The sequence below is a fragment of the Dipodomys spectabilis genome, unplaced genomic scaffold (genome assembly GCF_019054845.1).
Source record: "Dipodomys spectabilis isolate Male_0828 unplaced genomic scaffold, ASM1905484v1 ptg000487l, whole genome shotgun sequence".
NCBI classification, from domain to species: domain Eukaryota; kingdom Metazoa; phylum Chordata; class Mammalia; order Rodentia; family Heteromyidae; genus Dipodomys; species Dipodomys spectabilis.
The window spans coordinates 2081239-2097776 of record NW_024871164.1 but is presented as its reverse complement, the minus strand read 5'-3'; the positions used below and the strand labels follow the sequence as shown (position 1 = coordinate 2097776).

General features: G+C 34.7%; 1 non-coding gene across 1 annotated transcript; it reads left to right on the top strand.

Moving 5' to 3' along the window:
* The first annotated feature begins 3138 nt into the window (after positions 1 to 3138).
* LOC122098697 lies at positions 3139 to 3241 on the top strand. Its single transcript, XR_006145786.1, has one exon. It is a non-coding gene; the product is annotated as a U6 spliceosomal RNA (small nuclear RNA).
* The last annotated feature ends 13297 nt before the right edge of the window (positions 3242 to 16538 follow it).

Sequence of the window (16538 nt, the reverse complement as noted above, 5' to 3'; positions counted from 1 at the left end):
ATGAGTACATTTTTATTGAGCATTGTTACAACCTCCTTTGTTTTTCCCCTACTATTCCTTACCTTCACACATCCCCAACACCTCCGTACATCCCCCTCTAATATTATCTTGCAAATCTCATTGTTACAATGGGTCAACCTGTATACTTTCCTTGTGTCTTAAATGAAGAAATGCTGGCTTGTTTCATGCTGATTCTACTTGTGTAGACACACTTAAAAACACTTTCCAAGTCCAAAAGCACATAAATGAAATGCACATCATATTTTGTGAGCTGGTATAATTGTGTTCTACACATTTATTGACAGGTTACAAATTATTCTCAAATTTTAATACATAAAAAACTTTCTTTTTTCTTATTTTCGTTGCCAGGACATCGGCACAACCTCAGTCAGCATTTCTCACTTTAGACATTTCATATGGTTCGGTTAAATTTTGACCTGCACTCCAGTCTCCTGAGGAGTCACTCATCTGCTTAAGAATTGATGTTGGCTGTTGGAAAAGAGCCCAAGGAACGATGCCATTTAAAGCCTTATAACTTTATTCTTAACAAGGATATTGTCCTACTAATTTGGCTGTTGAGAGTGTCTACAAGAGCAAGGATTCCATGGGGAGCAGGGAGACATCATATGACCTATACTTATTGAGATTTCTGAGTGACTTGCTATCACTTGTACTGCATTTTTCAAGTCGAATATCTCTATACCTACAAGTTGGAAGAGATAAGAGGAGTGGTAAAAGAACTCTTAGAGACAAATACATCTTCAACACATTTATTTCCAAGCAGTCTGTCTAAGGCATATTGAACAACTAGTAAAACTTATGTTTGCTATATATGTGTCTTTTTCCATTTCTGCATGTGTACATGTGTGTACGTATGTGTGTATTTGTGTGTATAGTAACATTCATGTTTACATATATGGGCCGATATACACATATATGCATATATAAATAAATATACAAACATAAATATATGTTCATATATATCAGGTGTTTGTTGATTTAATCTAGAATTCCCAGCGCATTGTCCTTATCACAAAGTGTACATGATAAACTGCTCTAAGTATCTGTGCTATATGAGGTGTATCCTTTGTACTCACTTCCCCCATTACCTTGTTTTTCATCCCTGTGAACAACTTCAGCCTACTTTCCATAGGATAGCGTTGTTTTTGTTACTTACTGATAATAAAAGAAAAATGTTGTTTGTAAAAGAAAAGGAATTTTTAGGACCCAGGCTAAAAGTATCTTATCAGTATCAATTGTTCGTATGAGATAAAATTTATAATAGTACTAAAAGTGAAAAGGAATTCCTAGATCTGTTGTTTTGCCATTTAGAATGGCAAAGAATAATTTCACGTCACTGTTATAACTCTTAAAGAATGCAAGGGTAACTGATGGTCCTTATCATGTTCCCACAAAACCAGTGGACCCTGAAGGATAATAGTAGACCAGAAGAAATTCTAAGTAGCAGACAAGGAGCATGAAAGAGAAAGAGCAGAAATGAGAGAGAGTGAAAGAGAGAGAAAAATATCATAATACTTATAGTGCATAACAGATAAACAAGAGGTTTATGAGAATATTCATACTGCTATCTTGAGACTCTACATATATATTTGAAGGTATTTGATGTATGATAACTCATCAACATAAAATATAAAATGATTTTGATAAAAAATAAAAATGACTCAGAAGAAATTATAAATGCAAAGACATTCTTCACAGAAGCAAACTCTCAGAAATATTTCTTGACTTTGAAAAGGATAAATTGGCTGTAGTTAGTATAAATTTAGAAGTATGAAAATTCACAAAAATATAAAAATGTGTTCACATATTTCATTATATAACCCAAAGCAGAAAGCAAATATTGTTCAGATGATTTTTTAAATCACAGTTTCTCATGTGCTGTGAAGGTGGCTCAGTGGTAGAGTGCTTGCCTTGCATGCATGAGGTCCTGGATTTCATGCCTCAGCACGACATAAGCAGAAAAATGTGAAAGTGGTGTTGTGGATCAAGTGATAGCGCTAGCCTTGAGCTGAAGAGCTGAGGGACAGTACCCAAGACCCAGAGTTCAAGCCCCACAACCAACAAAACCAAAGCAAAAAAAAAACAAAACATAACAAAACAAAACAATTTTGTAGCCTCAATTCTGTAATAACACTACTTCAGCTTAGGGTTAAGATTTAGGTGTGGACATTTATCAACACTCCTGATTCAGACTCTACTTGATAAAATTTTTAATCAATATTTTGTTTTTAGTTTTGCTCTTTGTACATTCACATGCACCTGTGAAATATGGTATGGCCATCCCAATAATATTCTCAAAGTACCTCTCAATCACTACTCACAAAAATTTGTATTATATTACAACAAGGAAAAAATGCTATAAATAAAGAAAACAATAATTAAATATTAATGATTACTAAAATAAAAAAGAAAACAATTACCAGGGTTTTCAGTATTTGAAGTGTACACAGTTGATTTTACTATTTTCTCATATTCTTGTACATTTAAATCTGGTTAAAGCTATGAGTAGCCTTTAAATTTACCCACTAAGATTACTATTTATGGTTCATCTCACCATTTGTATGTGGTTTATATCATTATTTGTTCATCACAAACATATAACGTAAGGGAGCCCTAAAGTTTTAACAGAAACTGTGTACTTAAAATTTTACCTCTTCACTCTTCTTCTTTACACAGTCTTTGCAACTTATCATTAGTAAAGTTTCTATAAACTATGAAATGTACATACTTACTAGTACATGCTACCAGAAAAATTACATACTTTATCGAAAAATTTTATGACCTGCGAACAGTCTTGATTTTGCCATATATAAGCAAATCCCAAAATGAAACATTTTTAAAACATTAAAACTTTTAACAAACCTTAACATTTGCTGCAATGATCATTATGACAGGTGCCTTGTGTAGAATAATTGAATTCTTCTTCCTACACATCTCATGAACAACAAATATCTGGAATTATTTTGTTTTTGGCATGTCAATCTTGACTTTATTCTTAAATGTGTGCTTATGTAAGAAATACATGGTTCTAAAATTTCACAATTCTTTTTAACTTATTTGTGTTGAATTGTCTAGTTTAAGAAAATCAATTACACTTTACATATAAAAAAATGTTCTGTGCTCAATTTGGCTGCACATACACTAAAATTGGAACATACAGAGATTAGCATGGTCCCTGCACAAGGATGACATGCAACTTAGTGAATCGTTCCATATTTTTAAAACAACAGATGCTGGAAGGGATGTGGCCAGAAGGGAAGCCTATTGCATTCTTGGTGTGAGTGTACACTTGTTCATCCATTTTGGAAAGCAGTTTGGAGGTTCCTCAAAAGACTCCACATAGAGCTCCCCTATTACACAGCAATCCCACTTTTGGGCATTCATCCAAATGATCACAAACAAGTCCATACAAAAACAACCACCACAGCAATGTTTATTGTATCATTATTTGCCATAGCTAAGATATGGAACCAACCCCGATGCCCCTCAGTAGAAGAATGGATCAAGAAAACATTCTGTGTGTGTGTGTGTGTGTGTGTGTGTGTGTGTGTGTGTGTGTGTGTGTGTGTGTGAATGTACACTTACACAACCACTTTGGAAAGCAGTCTGGTGAGTCCTCAGAAAGCTAAATATTGACGCTCCTTATGGCCTACTCATACCACTTCTAGGCATCTATCCTGAACAACAGGTACCAATATTCAAGGACACATGCACCTCCATGTTTATCACAGCACTGTTCACAGTAGCCAGGATATGAAAACAACCCATATGTCCCACCAGAGATGAATGGATCCAAAAACTGTGGTAACTATACACAACGGAATATTTTCCAGTCATTAGAAAGGACAAAATAATTGCATTAGCAGGGAAATCAATCAACCTACAAGAAATCATGTTGAGTGAGGTAAGCCAAAAGCAAAGAGACAAACAGCACATGGTCTCCGTGATAAGTGGATTTTAAATCCAAAATGTAAGGTGATATGACAAAATTAACAACACTTAAGAAACCAAGGACTTCCACTCATCTGATTGAATCACTACTAAATAACCCCATTCTGCTGATCAAATGTGCACACTGAAGTGAAACCAGGAAGATGACACAGAACTAGAGGGAATCAGGGAAAAACATACAACAGCTGGATCCATCAGCTGCAATGGACATTGACCAAAATGAAATAAGCAACTCACTGTCACTGAAGGGAAGGAGGGAACAAGTGGGAAAGAGGGAACAGCTGATGCTCTGCAAAACAAAAGAAATGTACATATTTCAAAACAAAAGAAGTATACATATGGAAGAAATAACTCTATTGCAAAGCTCAGAGAACTCATAAATGTTGTAGACCATGATAGACAATTTACTCCATCAAAGTTAGAATGTGTTTGTGACTTTAACTAAGCATCACTATCCCACAATATTTTGAAATTTGGGAAATTATGTAACCACTTAATCACAAGAAAAACATTTGAAAAAATGATGAAGGTGGAAAACTAAGTTGCTCTAAAAAACAAAAAAGGAAAATGTTCTGTGTGTATATGTGTACACACACACACACACATATTACATATATATACATATATATATGTATATATATTAATTCTATGCCTCCGTCAGAAAGAATGACATTGCCCAATTTGTTAGGAAATGGAAAGACTTGGAAAAAAATTATATTAACTGATGTAAGCCAAGTCCAAAGAAACATAGGTCCCATGGTATCCCTTATTTGCAATAACTAGTATATGTCTGGAATAAGCAGAAAAGTTGAAAAAGCTATGTGTATATGATAGATAAGTTGATGTTAAGCTAAATGACCTCCAAGATAGAGACAGAAGTGGTTTTTCTTTTTTGCTGTTGTTTCTCACATATTTATAATGTAAGATGTGATTTTTTTATATGTTCCTCCCCAACAGTATAACCCCCGTTTTCAATTTATTTGATGTTGGTGCATCTGCATCTTGTATATACACTTCTCTAATTTGGGGAAGGAAATGGAAAAAACAACATGCTTAAATAGGAATACAGTTTGACCCATTGTATAACAATAGATGCACAAGACATCATTTTGAAAAACGAACTTTATAATTTAGGCTGGGGACATTGGGTGGGGCTTGTGGGTGTGAGGAGTGTACTTGTGGAGGTGGAAGGGAAGCAATGGTGGGGGGAAAACAAAGGAGGAGGTAACAATGCTTGATAGGAAATGTACTTATTATTTTGATCATGTAACTATAACCCCTCTGTACAGTATTTTTACAACAAAAATGTATAAAAATGTTTTGAGATGGAAGTTTATTTTGCCTATTTTACCCATATAATATCGTTGACAAAGAAATTAATGCAAAATACTGATATGAAGATATTTTGAAAAAGTGAGTGTGTGTGCATTTCTGCATGTTGGCATGCTCAGAGTTTGAAATCAGGGCTTCAAGGTCTCGCTACATCTTTCTCTCTAGATTGGTGAGCTACTATGTGAGCTACATCTCCATTCCTGGCCCTTTGCTGGTTCATTGAAATTTTTGAAAAATAATCTCATGAATTTATTTTGCCCTGATTGGCTTCCACAGATCTCAGTCTCCTGAGTAGGTATCCCAAGTAGTTAGGATTACAGGTGTAACAAACCAGCACAAGGCTTTCAGAATAATTTTAAAAGTAGAAGAAAATTTACTTCACAGGGGCATGTTTTATCATCTCCTAGTTTTAAAGCATTTTGGATTGATTATATGTGAATTTTTTCATTCTTGAATTCTTAAAATACAGTAAGTGATGATATTTAAAATATTTAGTACTTTTTAAAACCGATACTGGAACTATGGGACAGAAAAAATTTGCATGTCCTTGGACCATAATTTATAAGCTCAGCTCTGTGCATGATAACCCAATGTCACCAACACAGTCTGTGTTGAAGACAAAATGTAACCGAAAACAATCACCATTCGCAATAATTGCTATGCTATTATTCCTTGGACAATATGAATATTGAATTGAGAGTATCAGAGAATGGAGAGAATTTATCTACCTTTTGTGTATTGCTGAAAGACTTCTGGAAAATTTGACTCATCTCCTTCAACACTGTGTGTCTTGGGCCATGCACTTACTTCCTTTAATTACAATTTTTCCCAACACTGAAATGGTAATAACATTAGCATTATAACAAATTTTATCTTAAGAATTAAGGGTTCTTAGAATGGTGAACTCTTTCTCATTCTTGTAGAGGCATTATCAGATGAGAAGAACTGTATTTTTTTGTTTGCTTACTTCCATTTATTCTTCAGATTGAAATCTGAACTACTTAAGACTGAAAGAAACCAAAATTAGACATGCAGGCTTTGGAAAGAGCAATCAATGTAAAATAAATAAAATACATATAGCTATGTAACAGGTCTAACTAAATTGTTATATAGTCTCAATTATAAACAGAAAATGATTTAAACAATATCATGTTATTGAAAATTGAAAAATGTTAGGAGTTGCTTAATTTTTTCTTTTTTACTACCTTGAATTAATTATTTTTGTATACAGAGATTAAAGATGAGATTAACAAGAAACTTGATTTAAAATGGACAAAAGTTTGAATAGACATGTTTTCCATAAACCCCTCTATATCACCAGTGGGTTTACCAGTTGTGTTTAATACAACTTCTGTGCTGGCTTAATGCTTTGTGAGCAGAAGTCATTAGAGAAATGTAATTCAAAATTACTATGATACTACTTTATATCTATTATAACTCTTATCAAAAAAAATCAAAGGAACCAGGTGTGGTGGTAAAGGTTTGTAATTCCAAGCATTTAGGAGGTTGGATTTCAGTCTTAAGACAGTCTGGGGTACTGAAGATAGTAAAAACTTGGCCTTTATTACCTTTTAAGTAAAAGATAATAGTGTTGGTGAGAGTGTGAAGAAAAGGAAATTTTCTACACTCTTGGTCAAAATACAGGTTAGTATTTTCCTTGTAGAAAGTAGTATGCAGTTTTCTAAAGAAATCATAATTGAAATATCATCTGAACCACCAATCATGTGATTATTTCTCTCTGGGTAACTCGAAAATATATCTGTAGTTCATTGTTATTCACATTATTCACATCAACAGCCAAGATATAAATCAAAGTTCAGTGTTCAAATATACTAATAAACAACTGTGGTACATGCACAAATATCTTTTTGTTTCATCTTTAAAATAACAAGAGACTTCTCCCATTAGCCACAACTTACAATGACCTGAAAGATGTATTCGAAATGAAGAAAAATGTCATGTTCTGATCTTTGTAAACACACACATACACACACACACACACACACATACACACACACACACACACACACACACACACACACACCATCCTCAAATAGTAAGACAGAATTTTTTTTAAAAAAGTAAAGCGAAGTGGAACTTCTGGGGCATTTAGTTCACAATGCATAAGATACTAGATATACATTATGACCAGGTATAGAGTTGTAATGTACAACATGAGGATACAGGGGACAACATTGGCCTTACATACGAATATATCTAAGTAAGTAGGAGTTGTTCTTCCTAGTAGTGGTTACTCTTTTAGTTGTTCTTCCTTCTATAATGGATAATATGAATGTAATTCTTTAAGTATACCTGCCGATTTTCAGAAATAATAACAAACAATATAGCAATAATGTTGCACGCTCAACATAGAACAAAATGTCAAATTAAAATACATGAGATTATCCTTGATGTAAACTAATTATTACAAATTAGGGAAACCATGTGACCTATGTTTCTTTAAGTCTGGGGTACTTCACTTAATATGATTTTTCCAAGATCTTCCATTTCCTTATAAATGTGGTGGTCACATTCTTTATGATGGAAGCATATTTTTCCATGTGTGTATATCTGTGTTTGTGTGTGTGTGTGTGCGTGTGTGTGTGTGTGTGCGTGTGTATGTGTGTGTGTGTGTGTGTGTGTCATTTTTGGTAAATATTACTGTGATACACAGTAGTAGCTTTACTGTGGCCTTGTTTGTGATCACCTGGTTATATGCCCAGAAGTGGGATAACTGGGTAATAGGGGAGCATTATTGTGTACATCAAGGATAATATTAGTAGATGAGCAGAATAGCTCAATAGCTATGTACATATGATCGTATAAGGTGATTCCAAGTGAAATGAACTCCAAGACATGTTCTTTGTTGTTGTTGTTCTGTTTGTTTTTTTTTGTCGGTCGTGGGGCTTGAACTCTGGGCCTGGGCGCTGTCCCTCAGCTATTCAGCTCAAGGTGAGCACTCTACCACTTGAGCTACAGCGCCACTTCCGGTTTTCTGGTGGTTTATTGGAGATAGGAGTCTCACGGTCTTTCCTGCCCGGGCTGGCTTTGAACCACGATCCTCAGATCTCAGCCTCCTGAGTAGCTAGGATTACAGGCGTGAGCCACCAGCGCCCGGCTTGTTGTTGTTGTTCTTAATGTACTATGTGATTTCTTTTTATCCTTTTGTGTTTTCCCCACCTATGGTTTATCCCCTGTAGTCACTGTATTTGATTTTGATACCCTGGGTATTTTAAATATGTTGATCTGAACTAGGGAAGGGAAAGGAAAATAAAACAAAATGGTGAGACAAAGGACAAAGGGGGAACCTATGCAACAGTACTACTCACAAGACAATATGTTGTAAATAATCTTGGGGGGGCGTTAGGAATGAAGAGGGAGAAAAATAGGGGAAAATGTAACAAGTTAGAAAAAAAGAAATTAATTACGTTACTTATGTAACTATATCCCATCTCTACATTACCTTGACAATAAAATTTAAATAAAAAATAAAATAAAATATAAGAGAGCAGCAATACAGGAGATGGGAGTGGGGAAAATACTGTAGTATCATAGAGCAGAACAGCTGTGGAAAGCAGTAATTTTACATTAACATAGCAAGTAATAAACTAACATACAGATTTTCAGCCTCATGTCAGTCATTAAAAAGGGAAAACAAAATACACAATCAGCAAACCAATAGAGATAAAGTAGAAAACTAAACAATTAAGATGAAGAGATGACTTGGACCAAGAATAACAAATGACACAATTAGGAAACAAATAACAAGCTGCTGGGCTGGGAAGGTGGCTCAGTGGTAGAGTGGTTGCCTTGCATACCTGAGGCCCTGGGTTTGATTCTCAGCACCACATAATCAAAAAGAAAAAAAACCAGAAGTGGTGCTCTATTTCAAGTGGTAGAGCACTAGCCTTGAGCTGAAGTGCTGAGGCACAGCGCCAAGGCCCAGAATTCAGGACCCACAATAGGACCCAAAAAATAAAATAAAAAAAATAACAAGCTGCTAAGTTTTAAAATGATCACCCTTAATTCTATTGACTTGTTTACATCACAATTTTTTAGAAGTATAATTCAAATCACAGTTTAATAGCATATCATTTTAATAATAGTTTATTTATTATTGATTTCTTAATATTGAATGTTTAATATATAATTTTAATTTCAGCAGCTATAGAAAAGAAAGTGAAAATAATTTTAATAATATATTTATGAATTGTAAAATTGAGAAGCATAAGAATTTAAACAAATAACATATCATTATTGCTTCATTTCTGTGATTTAATGTAATAATTCAAAGTGTGTTCTACACTTAGCACTCATCTTAACATCAAATAATAAATTATTGCACATGACACTTGGTATTAGTTGGAAGGGTTCAGCACTGTGGTAAAATTCACACCGCATAGTACACGAGGGTATGACCCCTCTCATATAGCTTAAATTGTGGAAATTTGATTTCTACATGCATGTTAAATTCTTGCCTAGGTGACATCTATAAAATTATATACACGAGGACTATTTCAGATGATTCTTAAAAGTCATATTCATTAATTGAATTTTTATTACTTCATACCAAATATTTACAGAGAGACTGAATTTTTGAGTAGATGATGTTGTATGTGTGCCAGATTATACGTATTAAGGTTTATTTTATATTCCTGACATTGTTTCTAGAGTTGGATTTATTTGTCCATTACGGGTTAAGTGTATTATATTGGATATATGAAAGTAAAGTGAATGTTTAGTCCATTAATACTTTGTGTAATCCCAATATAAATTATCCATCTGTTTGAAGTAATGAAAATAACAACAGATAAAAGCAAGATAAATGAGTCTGTAGTAGACAAGTATTTACACCGTTATTTTGAAAGTTGGTCCTCTTTTACACAACAGAATGTTCTTGAGAATATGTGTCCCAGGCTGGCCACAATTGAAGAATATTATGGTTTGATCGATCATAAAAGAAGGAAGGAAGGTTCGTTCCCCTTCCTTCCAAATGTCTGATCCCAGGAATTTGATCTGCTTTATGGTGCCTATTTGGAAATGAACTTTTTTTAGAGTCAACCTTGAAAAGCCATCTTGATAGACGACTTCTGTAAGTGGTTAGAAAACATTATTGATGACTTTGCAAGGATGCCTGATTGCCTCATTTTGAGACAATTAACAGGAATTTAATCAGTTGTTCTTTGTATCTTTAGGAGAAAAACCCATTGACTCTAGGCCAGCGGATCACAGGGGTCCAGAGAAACTTCTAACTTGAATATTAATCCTAGATATCTAAAACAAAACACACACACACACACACACACACACACACACACACAAACACACACACACACACACACTCCAGTAAGCACAGCCAGGCAGGGTTGCTATCACAGCCTACATGAAGTCAGGCAAAAAACAGAAGCTGAGAGTCATTTAGTTGATAACTAATATATTTTTTATGAGGCAGACTCACATGAGACTCCAGAGAGAGGATCAGAAAGACTGATCAGAGAGACAAAAATTGGTCACTGAAAGATTGGAAAGTAGAATTCCTTGTAGAACAAATAAATCATAGAAAGCTTGTGCATGTAAGAACAAGATAGAATACCAAATTCCAGAAATGCACATTTTCTTAAAAGTCAGCTTAATGAAGTATCAGCACAAATCTTTAAATTCTAAAGTATTTGACCACATGTGGGAGAAGGTTGAAAAGAAAGAAAATTTCATCACTTTATTAGGAAGTCTAATATCACATTAGAAAGTAATCAAGCACAGATTTGTAATAAAAAGAGAAAACAATTATTCCAAATGAGGGTTTCATTTCCTTTGATGTAAAAGTTCTTAAATTAGGTGCTAGCAATTACCATACAATTGATCCAGTCCCCCATCTGAGTTGATATTGACTGCAGTATTATCACATGAAGGAAAAGAGAAAATTTACAAATGTCTGATGAAATGAGGTAAATGTGAAGTGTTCTAATAGTAATATCTGAGGTTTAGACACAGGTGAAGAGGTGGATTTTCTTTTCTAAAAATCCCCCATTTTTACCTTGTGCCAGTGGCTCACAGCTGTATCCTAGCTACTCTGAGATCTAAGGACTATGGTTCAAAGCCAGCCTGGGCAAGAAAGACCCTGAGACTATTATTTCCATTTAGCCATCAGAAAACCAAAAGTGGCACTGTTGCTCAAGTAGTAGAGCACTCATCTTGAGTTGAAGAGTTCAGGGACAGTGCCCAAGTCCAGACTACAAGCCCCTCACACAGCAACGACAACAAAATCTCCATTTCATGGATTACCTACATCTCTTCCTAACATTCAACAAAGGAGCCATTTTATCACCCACTACATTTAAGTCCTAATCTAGCTACTGCAAATAGATTGATTTGGTATCTTATATAAAACAGTTCATATTTGCGGAAACAAATACCAGCAGTGGTAACTTTTTTCCAGTCCTTGAACTCTGGGCCTGAGCCCTGAACATGATTATGCTGGTAGCTTTTATGTGAGCTTGTTTGTTATTTATTGCATTACTGCCAATGAGGGGAATTACTGGGTCTTAAGGGAGATCTATATTTACTCTTTCAGGAAACTCCGTACTGCATTCCACAGTGGTTGAACATGTTTAATTTCCCACCACCAGTGTAATAGAGTTCCCAATTGGCTACATCCATGCCAGTGTTTGCTATTGTTAGTTTTCTTAGTAATGGCCATTCTAATGGACGAGGTAGAAGCTGTCTTGTTTACTTATAGATTTGTATGCATCTTCTAGCTACAATAAAGAAATGAATCCATGAAACCTATATTGCTCTGAGTCGGCATTCCTTTCTCTTTGCTCTTAATATAATTTCCCAAACCTTTCATTTTCCTTAGACTGGTGAAAATTCATCTTTCTGATGGGTGATATAATTCCATTGTGTGTGTGTGTGTGTGAGTGTATGAGTGTTTGTGTGTGTAAGATGACTATAGGGCCATGAATTCATTGCTAAGCATTCTGTTTCATCTGTAATTTTGTAATTCCATATTATAGTTGCATTGCTTTCTCTTCTACATTGAAGAAAGTTGTTGGGATTTTGATGAGTATTGCATTGCCAATTGCATTGCCAATTGTTTAAGGGAAGTATTGCAGTTTTCAAAATGTTAATTCTTCCAACAAGGAACATTGAAAGACTTTCTATTTTCTTGAATCTCCTTCAATTTCCCTTTTTATATTTTTAAAGTTTTCACATATACGTCCTTCACAATTTTAGTTAAATTAATTAATTCCTAGTTTTGTTGTTGTTCTTTTGTTTTGTTTAGGTTTGATTTGATTTTGAGGCTAGTATATGAGGCTATTTTTTGGATTTCAGCCTGGATCTTCCCATTGTTGGTAACAGAAAAATTACTGATTCTTGTGGTTTTTATATCCTGCTACATTGCTGAAGGTTAGCATCACCTTTACTAACTTGAGGGAGGAATCCACAGTGTCCTTTAAATACAGGGTCATTTAATCTGTAAAAAGGGATAGTTTTGCTTCTTCCCTATTTGGATCTGCTTTATGTTTTTCTCTTGTCTATTGCTCTTGCAAGAAAATCCACTACCATATTGAAGAGTAGTAGACAGTGGACATCCTTTTCTCATTCCTCATGTTAATGTCTTCATGCTTCCACTCTTAGGTAAATGCTAATTATCTCTGTCATATACATACTCAGTTTAATATTGAAGAATGTTCCATGCATTCCTAGGTTCTCAGACTTTTTAATCATAAAGGTGTATTGGAACTTGTTAAAAGCTATTTCTACATCCCTATTGATGATCATGTGTTTCTGGTCCCTGCTTCTGCTGATGGTTTGTATTAGGCTTATTGACAAGAATATTGAATCATATCATATCCAAGATGAAGCTTATTTGATCATACCATATGAGTTTTTTGTTAGTTGCTGAAATTGGTTTGTTAGAATTTTATTAAGAAGTTCTGCATTAATGCTTATCAAAGAGTTTGGTTCATAGTTCTCTTTCTTTGGTGAGTCCCTATGTGATTTGGGGAGGAGTCTTATTCTAGCTTCATAGAATGTATTTGATAACGTGTCTCTCATAGATACTAGATAGATGCATCTTGGTTTTTGATACTACTATCTAATCTATGTCTTCTATTTGGAAATTTAAGTCCATTGATATTGAGAGTTAAGAAAGAAATATCTGATAAGTCCTGCTATGTTATACACCTGTTGTTAGGAGCTGTGCCTCATCTACTGTTAACATATTTACCTTGTTCTCTGGTAGGGAGCATTTTATGTAACCAGTTCCTCTTCTTCTTGTTCTTCTCTATGTAGGATATTTTTGATTATATTCTATTCTGATAATATGGTGGACATAGGTTGTTTCTTTTTCATGAAATATGTTTATATATCCTTTAAATGTAAAGGAGAGTTTGGCTTGGGACCGTATTCATGGTTGGTAGTTGTTTACCTTTAATGTTTGTCATATATAATGCCAGGCTTTCCTTTTTACCATATCAGCTAAGAAATCTGTATTTATTCTGACTGTATATCCTTTATAAATAATCAATCTTTTCCCTATGGCATCTTTAAGAATCCTTTCCTTGATCTTTAATAATCCTCTAATGGATTATGATATCATGGTGGATTGTTCAGTTCTAGAATTCTGATTGGTTTCTAAAGGCTTCTCTTCCTTGAATGAGCCTATCTCTTTGGATGTTTGGCATGTTCTCTGCTAGAATTCTGTAATATGCTTCCCATCCATTTAGTTTCTTGCTCTTCTCTTTCCTGATACCTATCTCCCTGAAATTTGATCTTCTGAGTCTTGAAGTTCTGGCAAGATCATTTCTTATTTCATGGATTTTTTCTAAATGATTAGTTCCTCTTTTCTGTTAGATATATTCTGTCTTTGACCCTGAGATTATCTTCTATGTCATCTATTTGCTGTGGAGACTTTCTACTTTGTTTTTGATTTCCCTGTCTTCTAATTGGTCATTTTTTAGGGGTTCTGTCTCTTTATTAAAGCTTTGTTTTAGGACTTGTATGGACTTTCTGTACAGTTTTTGCTTGGTTGGGGGAAATGTAAGGGTTGTTTTCTTAGCTGTGTCTTCTCTCAAATCTTTTAACTAGGCATCCATTTTTTCTTGGACTCCCTTGACTTCTCAGAATTTATTTATATTTCTGTTTGAAATCTCCATGAATTATTTTGCTAATGACTGGTTGGTCTCATCTTGTTCACTGTTGCGACCGCCTCGACCCACAAGGATGACGTGACAACAGGTTCTTCTTTCAGGCGGTTTATTCAGGACCTTTTACAACATCTTCTCTCCTGCTTCTTCTGCCCGCTTTTTCCTGCTTCTCTTGCCCGCTTCTTCCTGCTTCTCTGTCCCTCCGCCCCCGCACTCCGGTTATAAGCCTCCTGGATGGCCAATCCCAAAGCGCCACGTGGCATATACCGATAGGGCTGCAAACACGGAAGCAAACTAGTAGCCAAGTCATAGCCATATAAGGAGTTGTTTTTTTACAGAGAGCACTAGTCACCGGGAAGACAGAAGGCGGGAGCCAGAGCCATCTTTGGTCGCAGCCATGCCAGCTACAATGTTGCTTTCATGGCCACGCATTACAGCTGCGCCATCTTTGGGCGCGGCTCCCGCAGCTCTCCACAGTTCACAAATTTCCTTGTAGAGGTTTTCTATCTTTCCATTAATCACATTTTTCAGCAGTATCCGTAATACATTTTAATAACTATCTTCTACATCCTTGATTGTCTGTTCTAATACCTGGTTATTTACTGTGTGAATTATACTACTTTGTCATCACTTTTCTTGTATTTTTCTGATTTGTTCTGTCCATTTGGAGTTTTTCTTTTGGGGGATCTATGATATTAATAGGTGACTCTCTATATGCTTGGTTGATTTGCTGGGTCTTTGTTTGGTTTCCTGTTGTGATGTGTTTTCTGGAATTGCATTTTTGTCGAGTCCATTAAGTGTAGGAATAGAAATCAGTTGTGGTGAGATGTTGTGATGTTAATATTTGTGTTTCCAGTGACCACTTGGACTGTCCAGTGGTATGGTGAATTTTCTATAAGTACGGGTGTGGCTTTCTCTGATGTACACTTCTGTTCCTGCTATTTTCAATGTTGTCCTTTTATTTCCACATTGCACATGTGCTTTTGAATGTGTTGCCCAATGTATTCCTGGCTGGCACCTTTTCATAGATTTCTGTTTTCTTGTGAAGACGGTATAAAATCTTCTTATGAATTCTATGTCTATAATTATGTCTATATTTATAGCTGCATATCTATAATTATAGCTGATTTGATGTGACCCTCTAGATGTGGAGGACCTGCTAGGACTCTAAATCTCTGTTTCATTAGAGATTGCTAGGATAATTTTCTGTTGTTATTATGTCATTGTTTTTCCTCTTCCTCAGATTTACTTTTTATATTGTGGATTTTTTCACATAATTCAGGATTTGTGATTGTTGTATCAGTTTATTTTGTTTTCCTGCTTATGCTACTTTGAAATATTGATTTCAGGCTTGTGAGAAGAAACAGAAAGAGACAGAAATATATGTTATTAAATTGAGAGAAAGAGAAGACATTTAAACCTATTTACTACAAGTAAATTAATATTAAGCAAAGCTAATGAAAATAATTACTTATTTACACTTCAGAGGATGAGTATAGTACTCTTGGGTATCTCGGGGGAAAGACTTTAGACTCATTACAATTGATGACTTACATTGAAATTACTGGCTAAACGTTCTTCTTCAGAAAGGGAAAAGCTCCATTACTTCCATATTAGTACTATAAAATCATTATAGCTTCATGTTGAATAGTTTTCCCTTTGCTATTTTCAATTCCGTTCTTCATCCATTAATTATCTAGGGCTTTGAATGACCAATTCCTTAAAATATCTATATTGCTTGTATTGTGATATAAATCTCAGTAATATAAATATGAATTTATCTTTGCGTCTCATCTTGAGCTACATTCATATGAAATTTATGCAGTCTCAAGCAAGAAACTTGCCTTTTTTTACTCTATTCTATGTTGTAATCAATAAATCCTTTCTCTTTAGAAATGCATTCTCAGCTTTTATATTGCTCCAGTAAACATCATGTGTTTCTAGTACTTTTACTGAAGTAAATATAAAGTTTGGAACATGAAGACAACTACCCTATTATCACTTTAAAGTAAACCTTTGGGGATTATTTCATATATAAAAATAAAAAAGTGCAATGCAATGTTTATACATGAATAATATAATGGT